At 42.5% G+C, this 11,569-nt stretch overlaps 1 long non-coding RNA gene across 1 annotated transcript in view; it reads left to right on the top strand.

The window, feature by feature from the left end:
* The first annotated feature begins 594 nt into the window (after positions 1-594).
* Positions 595-11,569, top strand: part of LOC147015766 (uncharacterized) — a 19,987-nt gene continuing 9,012 nt past the window's right edge. The window contains exons 1-2 of the long non-coding RNA XR_015049835.1: positions 595-2,355; positions 6,642-6,770. This is a non-coding gene — a long non-coding RNA (uncharacterized LOC147015766). The remainder of the gene's footprint in view (positions 2,356-6,641; positions 6,771-11,569) is intronic.

Here is an 11,569-nt window from a genome sequence, read left to right as displayed (position 1 = left end):
CACCGTTCCACAATATTCCTGTTGCAGATAATGACCTGGGCTGACAGCAAGTAATGGTGGGAATAAATCATGTCACCATCGCTGGCCCACAGCCCTCTTCTCAAAAAGGCAACAAATGATGTTAAGCTTCCACGCATGGGCGATGGGGCATATTACGGGGTTGAAACGACGGGTGGCTGGGGGAACGTAATCAAGATTGATGTGAATATTGCCAGTGAAAGGAGCTACATTTCAACAGGGTGTACGATAAGCATTCAATGTATCCCTGAGGACAAAAGGTTTATGAATTGCAAGACAATCATATCTGCCACCTGGCATTGCAATGGTACACAGCAGCTCTTAGCAATTATCTGTCAACAACTACACATAACATTATCAAACATCTTATAGAACGTGAGAAGTCTCACTCTCGACGCAGGTGCGATTCACGTTGTAGTCAAATCTGATGAAAACTGTCCTCTCAAGGTGGCACCAGGGGGCTCTGCAATGTGGAGCACCTTAAACCTGCTGTTCTGTCTGCAAGGATAATAATGTAAGAACTCTCATGGAATATTTTACTCAGTAACTTATCCTTCTTCTGATTCTGATGTACCATACTCTGTTACAGAGCATCTGTATTGCCGAAGCAGTTCCTTGGCAAGGGTTACACTGGGTGGTTTGTCATTGCCTTCCCAGCAGCAGTTATGGCTGGAGATTGGAATTTATTTAGAGTACTGGCAATAGCTCGACGACTCTTCATGAAGGACACCGTGGGATCTTTAGCATCCACCAACTGGTGCCAGCAGATGGGGCGTCCAGCTTAACGTCCATCGGAGGGACGGCACACACATTAATGGATCACCCTACCTCTGAAACACCATGAGTTTATCACTGGGTCGGAATTCAAATTCAGGCTAGTCGGCTTAGAGGTGAGCATGCATACCTCTAGGCCATCATGAAAGCTCAACCTTCCCTTAAAATAGATGAAATTTGTCATACAAGTTCATTACAATGGAGCACAGAATCAAACAGGCATAATTGACAGAAGGCATGCGTGTCGTCTATCTACTGAGGTCCTTGCATGTCGTTAATTTCAAAGGGAGTATGGGAGGATCTAAGGAGGTTGGAGCAAAGCATAAGAGGTGATGAAGGAGATGAGAGTACTAGAAAGGGAGGTATGGTGGTGTTCAATGGGGATGGTATTGGTCAAAATATTTAGATGGCATCTCTTTGCAAGAATTTAATTGAAATAGATACATTTTAACATTGAAGAGACCCAAACTTCAAAAACTGGGCATTCTAAAAGCTGATCATTACTAAAATTTTCATTTCACGCCCCGAGAACAAAATGCACTGCCGTCAAGCTGCATATGCAACTTCAATACATTTCTCAGTCATTTCTGTGGAGGCAGCCTTTCCTTGCCTTCGTGGGTCCCTGATTGGTTGTGAAATGCATATTTACATCACATGGCCTGCAGGCATGGCAACCTCTGCAACAAGACTGTTTAGCAGTGCATTTTTTAAATGTAAGATTTTTTTTAATATAAAAATCTAAATCAGAGCCAGTTTGGAATTCTGGCAATTTTTTTGGAATTTTTTTTATCTTCAACCATTCTCGAAAATATTCTAAGATTCATGGAAGAAGAGCTCGTACGCGAATCACGTGAAGGACAAAAACAATGGTGGACTTCAATGTGTGTACATACTGCACAAGGTGTCGATAGAATCATTGTACAAATTTGAACTAATATAACCTTTGTTGTACAAATTATTGAAACAAACTACAAATGGTGCATAGATCACTCTGTTGTTGCATAATTCATAAAGTTTTTACTCGATACAGTAATCGTATCGATTAGATCACTCGATACAGATACAGTTTAGACTTCAACATAAGCGCCACCTTTTGTAATATATCGTTCAATCCGATTTTTTAACTTGTTGAAAACATTCTCCAGTTACTGCTGAGTAATTTAATGAACTTGATTTGTGATAATAGCCCTGAGTACGTCCAAAGAATGTGGTTTTGATTAATGAACAACAGTTTTACATACACAGCTGCATAAAATGTCATCCATTGGGGACAGGTGAGGAAAATGAGGTGGCCAAGCAATTGGTCCACATCTACTGATCCATATGTGTGGGAAGACATTAATCAAGAACATCACACATTTGAAGCTTTGAAACATAGTGGTAGGAAGCCTCGTCTTGCTGGTACAAGATGATTACGTGAAAAATGTAATCGTCGTAGTATGGGAACAACGATATTCTTCAACATTGCAAAGTAATGTTCATCGGTGACTGTTTATCTCTTCCACAAAAGGAAAGGACCAACGTTGCGTGACTCCCTGAGAGAAGACCAGACATTGATTTTTGGTGAGTCTCTTCAATGTTACCGGACTTCTTGAGGTTTTTCTGTCCTCCAAATGTGGTAATTGGATGTTCCGCTGTTCTGTCTGCAAGGATAATAATGTAAGAACTCTCATGGAATATTTTACTCAGTAACTTACCCTTCTTGTAAGAACTCTCATGTTCTTACATGAGAGTTGACTTTACCACTGATGTAGAAATGCTCTCATCAGAAAATGTCAACTCGTCAAGAAACCCAGAGGAATTGTGTATTTTTAACAACAGCAATAACATAATTTACATTAACGAAACTTGATGGATTAGAACGGCACTGGGAAGAGGGAATGCCTCTACCACACTGAATAGTTTACGTTTTGTATCCCACTGAAAGGCCTGACCTGCATCTGGACCTGAACCAACATCTAATCAGCTTGTTCTTATCACCTACCCAACTCATGCACCAAGTTTTATCATCACCCGTCTACAACTTTTTGAGATATCGTGCAAAATGTAGTTTTTAGCCTATCTCTCAATAGTAAAGAATGACTTTAGAAATTCTCATATCCAGATCCGGATCTTCACCAAAATCAAATCAATTTATGCTTGTCACACACCTAACCTGTCCACTAAGTTTCATCCGAATCTGTCCAAAAGGAGGTAATAATGCTTTGATATGCCATTTAGAATTTGTTTATATCATGTGTACATCAAAGGTTATAAAAGTTGAAAGTTACACAAGGGACGTTAGTCCATCCACCAGCATAAAAGGTGAAGCACGCACAGATCTCTGTTGTTGCTGTCTTGTGTCTGGGTCTTCCGTTCCTGGAGGTGAAAGGATTATGGAGTCTGTCAAGACAGCTGGGCTGCCAGGGGAATACGTGACTTTCGAAATGTATAAATGCTAAATCAGGCCTTTTGCGGATGCGCTGCATGTGTGTTTGCACAGATTTGCTTCGGCTCGTCGAGAACTTTTAACCTGCCATTCGCACAAAATCTGTAATTCAAATCGTCGTTAAAACATAATTTTCAGCAACTAGACAATCGAGTGGCAATTCCAAAATGGGTAACCATAATCTTTATGTTCCTGGATGCAAATTGGACTCACGGAAACAGCAAATATGAGGAATATCTATGGATGAGAGGAGTCGTGTTCGTAGCATTTCCTGTTAATACAATTATCTAGCAGTGGCCATGGTTATAATACATACACACACACACACACACACACACACACACACACACACACACACACACACACACACACACACACACACGGACGCCTCTCCTTTCACCAATGGATGCAAAAATTTCGATAATTTCTCTTGTGGCCCCAAACATGATTAATACCTCGTCCATCGACTAGCCCCAGACATGCCCTTCCCATTGGTGTTAAGAAGCATGAAGGTTTGGATAGAACGTGCCAATCTAGGAACCTTTGGGCCTTTCACAGTCCGACATTGTTGGGAGATTTTGCAGTACGGGATGCAATATATCAACTTTTTGGGTGAGTTGATCAGAAAGTTCTCCAAATATTTTGTTATGCAGAGGCATACCCCTTTCTCACACATACATTTCCAAGTATTGTCGGCTTCTATAAAAACTTGGTTGGCTGTTTCATGCAACAATCCTTATCTGGCATATATGATGCACATCCAGCACGACACAATGGGCTCTGTTACTAAGGGTTTCTTCACGTGCGCACCGAGCAATCTGGGGTGGATCATGCCATTTTGAAAGTCGAGTATTAAGAAATAACTAACAAATTAACCCCCTTTTATACCTTATGGGCAATTTATGTGACATTATTTTTTTAAAGAACAGCAGAAAGAGAAGGGGGAGGGATGAATCACACCAACGGCAGGATTCAGGGACAAAATAGAGGGAGAATAGGTGTGAAATAAGAGGTGTGGGGAAGAATGAGGGGGTAGTGGAGCACGCATGGGGTGGACAGGATGGCTACAAAAGCAAACTCTCAGGAAGGAAAACTCGAAATCTGGAAAGAGTTGGGTTTGGGGAGGTTAATGAGGGTAGAAAACGATTATGGTTGTGGATGGGGGACGACCCAAGATGGTGGTAAATAGCTACTGTATATTGAAGCCCTGGAGGGAAGAATGAGATTGAGGAAGTTTGTTCCACAGGTGAGAAAAAGAGGAAAAGAGAGGAAAAAAAGAGGAATGAGTGGTGAAGAGCAATGAATCTGGATTTTGGGTGTGAATTACAAGCATACTTGTTGATAAATTGATAAATTGAGATGAGTACGAACGAGTAAATACGATCATGAACCTCATGGTACCCTTACATCATGATACATACAAGGATACACAAGGAAATTAGATGCAGGAGGAGGCCATTCAGTCCATTACACATCAACACCAGACCAATTTATATAAAAAAAGAAAAACTGCAAAACCTATTTTTTTTGTAAATTTTTTTTCTGGGGAGTGGGCGGTTGGTGGATTGGTGAAGACAGTTCTTGGGTGAGAAACCCACATCAACCACACCACTCCTTGAAGAGACACCGACAAACAGCACTCCGTACACATGCACACAATCACCCACCAATGCTCAAGCTCCCTAAAAGTCCTGTCAACATCCCCATACCCCTCTATCTCCATAACTTCCAGGTACCTATCTAAATCTAATTTAAACTTATCTACTGTTTCTGCTGCCACTACCTTTCCAGGGAGACCATTCCATGCTTTAACTACTCTCTGAGTAAAAGCCCCCTGCCTTGCTACAGTTCTAACTCTCCTCTTCTTTACTCTCAGGCTATGAACCCTGGTCATATCACTGTCTACTCTGTTGAATAATTCATCTGCACTTATTTTCTTTATTCATTTTTGTCTATTATTCATTTCTTCATATTTTGTCTATTCTTCATTATCTTAAACATCTCTATCATATCACCTTGTCATTTCTAGTGTTTAAAGCCCTGTCTCCTTCAGCCGCTCCTCATAGCTGAGTGTAGCAAGGCCCAGAATCAATCAAGTAGCCCTACACTGAACCCTCTATATGCCAGATACGTCCTTCCTAAGTTGTGGTGACCAAAACCGCACACAATATTCTAGATGTGGCCCTCACTAAATTAATATACATCGGTTCAGATGGGAACGTGAAAATGGAATTCACAGTTACTCTACAATTGGAGTCACGTTCTCTTTGCGACATCTGGGGTTGCGATTTGTACAACTTTGTAAAAACAAAAATCACTTGTACAACTTCTTTGAAAGGTTTCACATGTTCAACAGAACATACTGATGAGAGCGAAGTGGGGTGCAGCAGAGCAATTTCAGCACAGGTGTGTTCTTCCATGTAACACGTAGTCTTGCAAAAAAAAAATCAAAAAAATCACAGCCAAGCACAGCTGTGTGAAAGCGCAACAGTCTGTACTTTAACTCCTTTCACGGCTCGTCAATAAAAGATCGTGTACGTGTTTTTACAAGCACGCTGGGTATTTCTGAGAATATACTGCATGTACCGAGCTGTTTGATTAGAACATATGTTTAGGTTGAGGTCTTGTTCTCGATTTAACATACAGTGTAATATATCTTCACAATATTCAAATGGAGCATGTTTTAAAAATCATATATACAGTTTATTTACAATGTAAGTGCAGCCTTAGCATTGTGTTTCAAGACTATATTGTGAAACTGCATGTATGAAAGGTAACATAATGCCGGTTTATTACTACGAGTGCGTGCCCGTACGTGTGTGGCCGTACGTGCAAAAACAAAAAAAAAAGGCACCGTGTCCTGTCATTGGTTTGGTAAATAAATGGCCATAACTTGGGAAACACTTGGGAAATGGATTAAAAATAACAATATCAAACCTTGAAAAGGCACATACTCAGGTCCCCAGCATCAATTGTGATGTCATATCTAATGAAGAAGAATTGTGACGTCAATTGTGATGTCATAGCACCGTGTCCTGTCATTGGTTTGGTAAATAAATGGCCATAACTTGGGAACCACTTGTCCGATTAATATCAAACCTTGAAAAGGCACATTCTCAGGGCCCCAGCAATATAGCTGGCAAGTTTCAATGAGATCGGACCAGTGGTTGTCGAGAAACAGCGGTCGCAGACAGACAGACACACAGAGATTGCTGGAATCGATCTATAATTCCAGCAATATATTCAACATCTATCTATAATAAATATATTATTTCACTCACATGAACATGATTCAATCAATGATGTCAGCACTCTTTCACTCAATTGACAGGTCCCACCAATTGCTATCATGTACAGTCTTTGGTATTAATACTTACACTGTGTTGTAACTGAATTGCTGGTGTCCTTATTTGAATTTCAGTTACAATGGTGCGTGCCTGGTCTGCTGGTGACTTTAACAGCCTCATTTCCCCTGTATCCACCTTGCTGACAGTAGTGCTGGCACTGGTGATACCACGATTTGTGATTTCAGTCATGTCATGGATGTGAGGTAGGTTTTCAGTCATGGTTTTGTACACAAGGTACCCTTCTCTTCCTGTTGCTGTCTAGATTTTCATCTGTTGAGCGTTGAAAGCAACTTGGTTGCGAGAAATTATCGTAGTACCCAATTCTGTACTTGTGTGATGAGCGATGGTTTGTGATTACAAACTTCCAATGAAGCTGAAGAGTATTACGGAGAGGCAGTTGTCTATATTGTCATGCTTTTTACCTGCGACATGGCGCACGTCTACATGTTGTTGTTGTTGTTGTTGTTGTTGTTGTTGTTGTTGTTGTTGTTCTTGTTCTTGTTCTTGTTGGGGTTGTTGTTGGAGGTCGATTTTTGAAATGTGCACCCATTGGTCGGAGAGCTGTTGGACCACGCCCACATCTGTCACTTGAGGCAGGGCCGGATTTAGACATGTGGTGGCCCCTGGGCAGCCTTCAGTAGTGGAGGCCCACCCTACCTTGGAATACTAAGAAGGTGACGACATATTTACAGTCATCCATAAAGTATATTTTTCAAGAACAAAGAATCTGAACTTCGATATAAAATAGAGAATGAGATAAGATGAATATCTTATATCTGTTATAGATGAATATCTAGCTTGGTGTTGGCTTAGTGGTTAGGATGGCGGCTTCCTAAGTGGTTAGGGTGGCGGCTTGGGATCCTAGGGTCCTGAGTTCAAGCCCTGTTGGCCGCTGAATTAAAAAATACACCAGGAGGTTGACTCAGCCTGTCATCCTTCTGAGGTTGGCAAAATGAGCACCAGTGTACTGGTAAGGGGGACACTGCATCAGCAGCATAGCCACGTCCCAACCAATGATGCAACCAGCAGCCACAGGCTGCACTCGATAGAGAGAGAGAGAGATGAATATCTTATATCTGTTATAGATGAATATCTTGTATCTGTTCCACTAACTACCAACTACCATTCAGGCACTCATAAATACATTTTCCTTACAATTTTTTTTTTCATGAAATATGTGGAGGCCCCCTGGTTGTGGAGGCCCCTGGGCAACTGCCCAGCTTGCCCATGCCTAAATCCGGCCCTGACTTGAGGCCATTAACCATGGCACACAGCCAAAATGATATGGCAACCATCTTGGTTTTCTGGTGGGACGAACACATTAGGCCTGTAGGCCTCTGATGATTACACGCTGGCAGGATTTGTTGCGTCAGATTTCCATTGGCTTTGTTTGGGTCGAGTGTTAATCACATTGAGGGACCCCCCAAAAAATGGAATCATATGTCGAATAAAAATTATTAGCAAGGTTGGATCAAGCCCGTACACACCTCCATAACAAAAAAAGGTGCGCAATTTTTTTGAACAGCCCCAAATTTGGGTTAAATATCCAGGACCGTGTGACGAATCAACTTTTTCTGATATAACTGTGACAAATCAACTCTTTTAATAACAGCTTTAAATGAGTTTCCCAATTGGCCCGTTATCGGATTTTTAACGCCAAATCACTCGTTCTAAAGTCCTGCACCTCGAATGACCAGAACAAAAAATGACGTACAGGTTTTTATGAACAACAGGTCGATTACATCAGAGAGAATGGAAAAGCAGGAGGGCAGAAAAGAGGGACACACATACACACACACACGCTCGCACACATGCACGCACGCACATGACCCCTGTTCAGAATCACTATTAATCTTATTTATGCACATGAGAACACTGGACAGACACGGCACAAGGTTAATGAGACAGATTAGAGAATGTCATCTGAGCCTTGGGTAATGATTTATTGTTTATGCCTTCACACCAAGGGTGCCGGAGGCATTATGTTTCCGGGTTGTCCGTCCGTCTGTCCGGATTTTCGTTTACGCGATAACTCAAGAAGCAAATTGTAGAATTTCATCAAACTTGGTAAAAAGGTAAAGTAAGACAGGGCAATTAATATGTGTTTAGATTTTGGGCCAGATGTGATAAAGATCAAGGTCAAACTCTGAAATTTTACTGTTTACGCCCTAACTCAAGAAATATTGGACAGAATTTCATGAAACTTGGTACAAAGGTAAAGTTAGACAGGGCAATTAACTGATTTGATTTTGGCCCAGATATGATAAAGGTCAAGGGTCAAATATGTCAATACTCAAGTGTTTGTGCTGGAGAGCAGAAGCATACCCGTCGACTGCACGCAGTCGAATTACTCTAGTTAATTTTCAGACCCAGCTTTCACCACATAGACACGTGGGACATGAGCAAGGATGAGGGAGTTGAGTGGACCAGAGGAGGCTAAAAATAAATAAATAAATTTATATTGTGTCGCAGGTTGTGACCACAGTGGGATCATTCTTGTTCTTTCAAGGACTTGTTCATGAAAAATGAAAAAAAACTTTCAACAAAAGCTAAAAAGGAGCCAACTATTTATATCGTTCGGAGCAGGTGACAAATTCAAAAAAAACACACGGAGAAGGTTAGGAAGACATGGAAGGGTGATATGAGAGAGAAAGGAAGGTTGGGGAGAGAATGGAAAAAAAGTTTGGGACCTGGGGAAAAGATTGGATGGGGTAAGAGGGAGAGAGAAGAGGCAGGTGGGAAGCGTACGGGAAAGGCTTTGGGCCGCGTCCAAAAAATTAGGTGATACTGGCATACGTAATAAATAGACCCAAATGTTTTTGCATCGAAGGTACAATGATCACAATGCTGTGATCTTAAACAAAGCTCGTAAGCATTCTTTGCACTCATGTACTTCGCTTTTTCGATGATGGTTGTGGGGACAGAGTACGAATGTCCAAAGCAAAATCCAAAATTGAGATCCAAAAAAAAAGTCTGACCTTTACGGCCCTGTTGACATTTCATTGGTGGTGTTGCCTGTTCCCATGTGTCAACTTGTGACCGACGCATGGAGAGGGTAAAACGAACCGGCCTTTTCAATCACCAAATCTATAAATGCCAAGCACTTAAAAAAAGGAAAACCCACGAATGCACTCGCTACACAAATCTCAAAAGTTTCGACTTCATTGTGACGTCAGCTCACAAGGCCCTGAAAATTCATACGTGGTCTGTTCGGAATAAAAATAAATGAAAGCCATTTCCGTTGCAAGGCTTTTTTTTTGGACTAGGCCATTTCCTGGCAGTAATATCGCAGCTCTGCTTCAACAGCAGCACAACTCTCCGTTAGTTCTGGCTGCGGCTATTACTGGCTTGAGCTCTTCCGATTGTGGGTCAAAAAGGCAGCATTCCGTAAGCAAAGCAAAAGACCCAAAGGCTCTTTCCAGCAGAGTATCTTCGAATAGTTTGTGGACATTGAAATTGGCTAGTGCACCTTTGATGAAATCACTGTCTGGCAGCACAAATCTCAGCAAAACTGGGAGAGAAGTTCCGGGTCAAGACCACGAGACAGAAAATGAAACTTGTGTTCAAGAGCAGCTTGGTTTGAACCAAAGGGAGTCAGAGTTGTAGCAACTGTAGAATCGTCAGAAGGTGCCGCACAGTTTGACCGAGTCGAGAGTGCCAAACGAGAATGCTGATATCACACCATCGTTTCCTTTCTTTGTTAAAATATCTCAGCAGCAACTGTTCTTTGTTCCTCTGCACACGGTCGACTTTTTGTTGCTCGTGTCAAGCTTCGAGCCATCGCAAGAACAATCGCTTCCCATCGCCGGTAATTTTTGCAGAGCCATTTTCACTCGATCACTGCAGCTGTATTTTCCAGGCCAAACGGCATAAACAACAGGAAAAGTGCCTTGAAAGAATGATAAATGACTCGAAACGTCCGTGAAGCGAGCAAACCGCAGCCGCAGCGAGCGATTGCCACTTTGCAAGGGGCGCTCCATCTCGCGTGGAAGTCACTCGGTCCGGGTATAAATTCACAGGGAACATGAAAGTCAGGGTCCTGAGCAGGGTCCCGCTTCTATCATCTCCCAGCCTGGCACACACAATGCGCTTATTGACTATTGACTCGAACACGGGCTCATCTGTGCATAATTGGAGTTCAGCATGATGCCATCGAAAGGGCCAGGGAACAGTGAGCCAGTACTAACACGCACTTGCTGGTTCTCGTTTCAGCCATCTATCGAAGCGCCTGGCCAGGCTCCACAAAGCCCAACGACTACCTGCGTGGGCCATCTATCTAAGCGCCTGGCCAGGCTCCGCAAAGCCCAACGACTACCTGCGTGGGCCATCTATCTAAGCACCTGGCCGGGCTCCGCAAAGCCCAACGACTACCTGCGTGGGCCATCTATCTAAGCACCTGGCCGGGCCCCGCAAAGCCCAACGACTACCTGCGTGGGGACGCAGGAACGCTGTCCGTGCCAGAGAAAATAAGAGTTTTCTTTCGATGTACTGTATTCTCACTAATAACGTTTGAATAAACACTATTGAAAGGAGATTTAGGTGAAAAATAGGATTTAAATTAAGGGGGGAAGAAGTCAATCTTTACTGCAAGTCTGCACATGATGAAGTATGTGGTTATTAAAGTATGGATACATCATAAAGTTTGCTTATTAAACTCGTCCCTGCCTTACACCTTGTTCTGATTGATGCCGTGAAAACCAAGGTCTTGAAGATTAATGGAGTCTTCCGCGATTAACCGAGTCTCTGGGCCTATCACTTTCTCGTCACAGACAGGTCGGTGGTCTCTCTGTCTACTACCACTTCCTTTCTCATCTTGCACCCTAACCGCTCTTTCCGTGCTCTGTCCTCCCCAGGTATCTGAAGGATGCACAAAGTCTGCCAGCAATCCTCTTCTGCTGAAACCCATAATAACATCCATAATTACTGCGAAACATCCACGAATTCGTTTCTCCCCCCCCCCACACCCCACCAAACCCTCGGCCTGTGGAATCAACGTCCACAT

The sequence above is a fragment of the Eptatretus burgeri genome, chromosome 12 (genome assembly GCF_056783735.1).
Source record: "Eptatretus burgeri isolate ZD-2024b chromosome 12, Ebu_testis_v1, whole genome shotgun sequence".
Lineage (NCBI taxonomy): Eukaryota > Metazoa > Chordata > Myxini > Myxiniformes > Myxinidae > Eptatretus > Eptatretus burgeri.
This window is presented reverse-complemented; position numbering and strand designations above follow the sequence as displayed.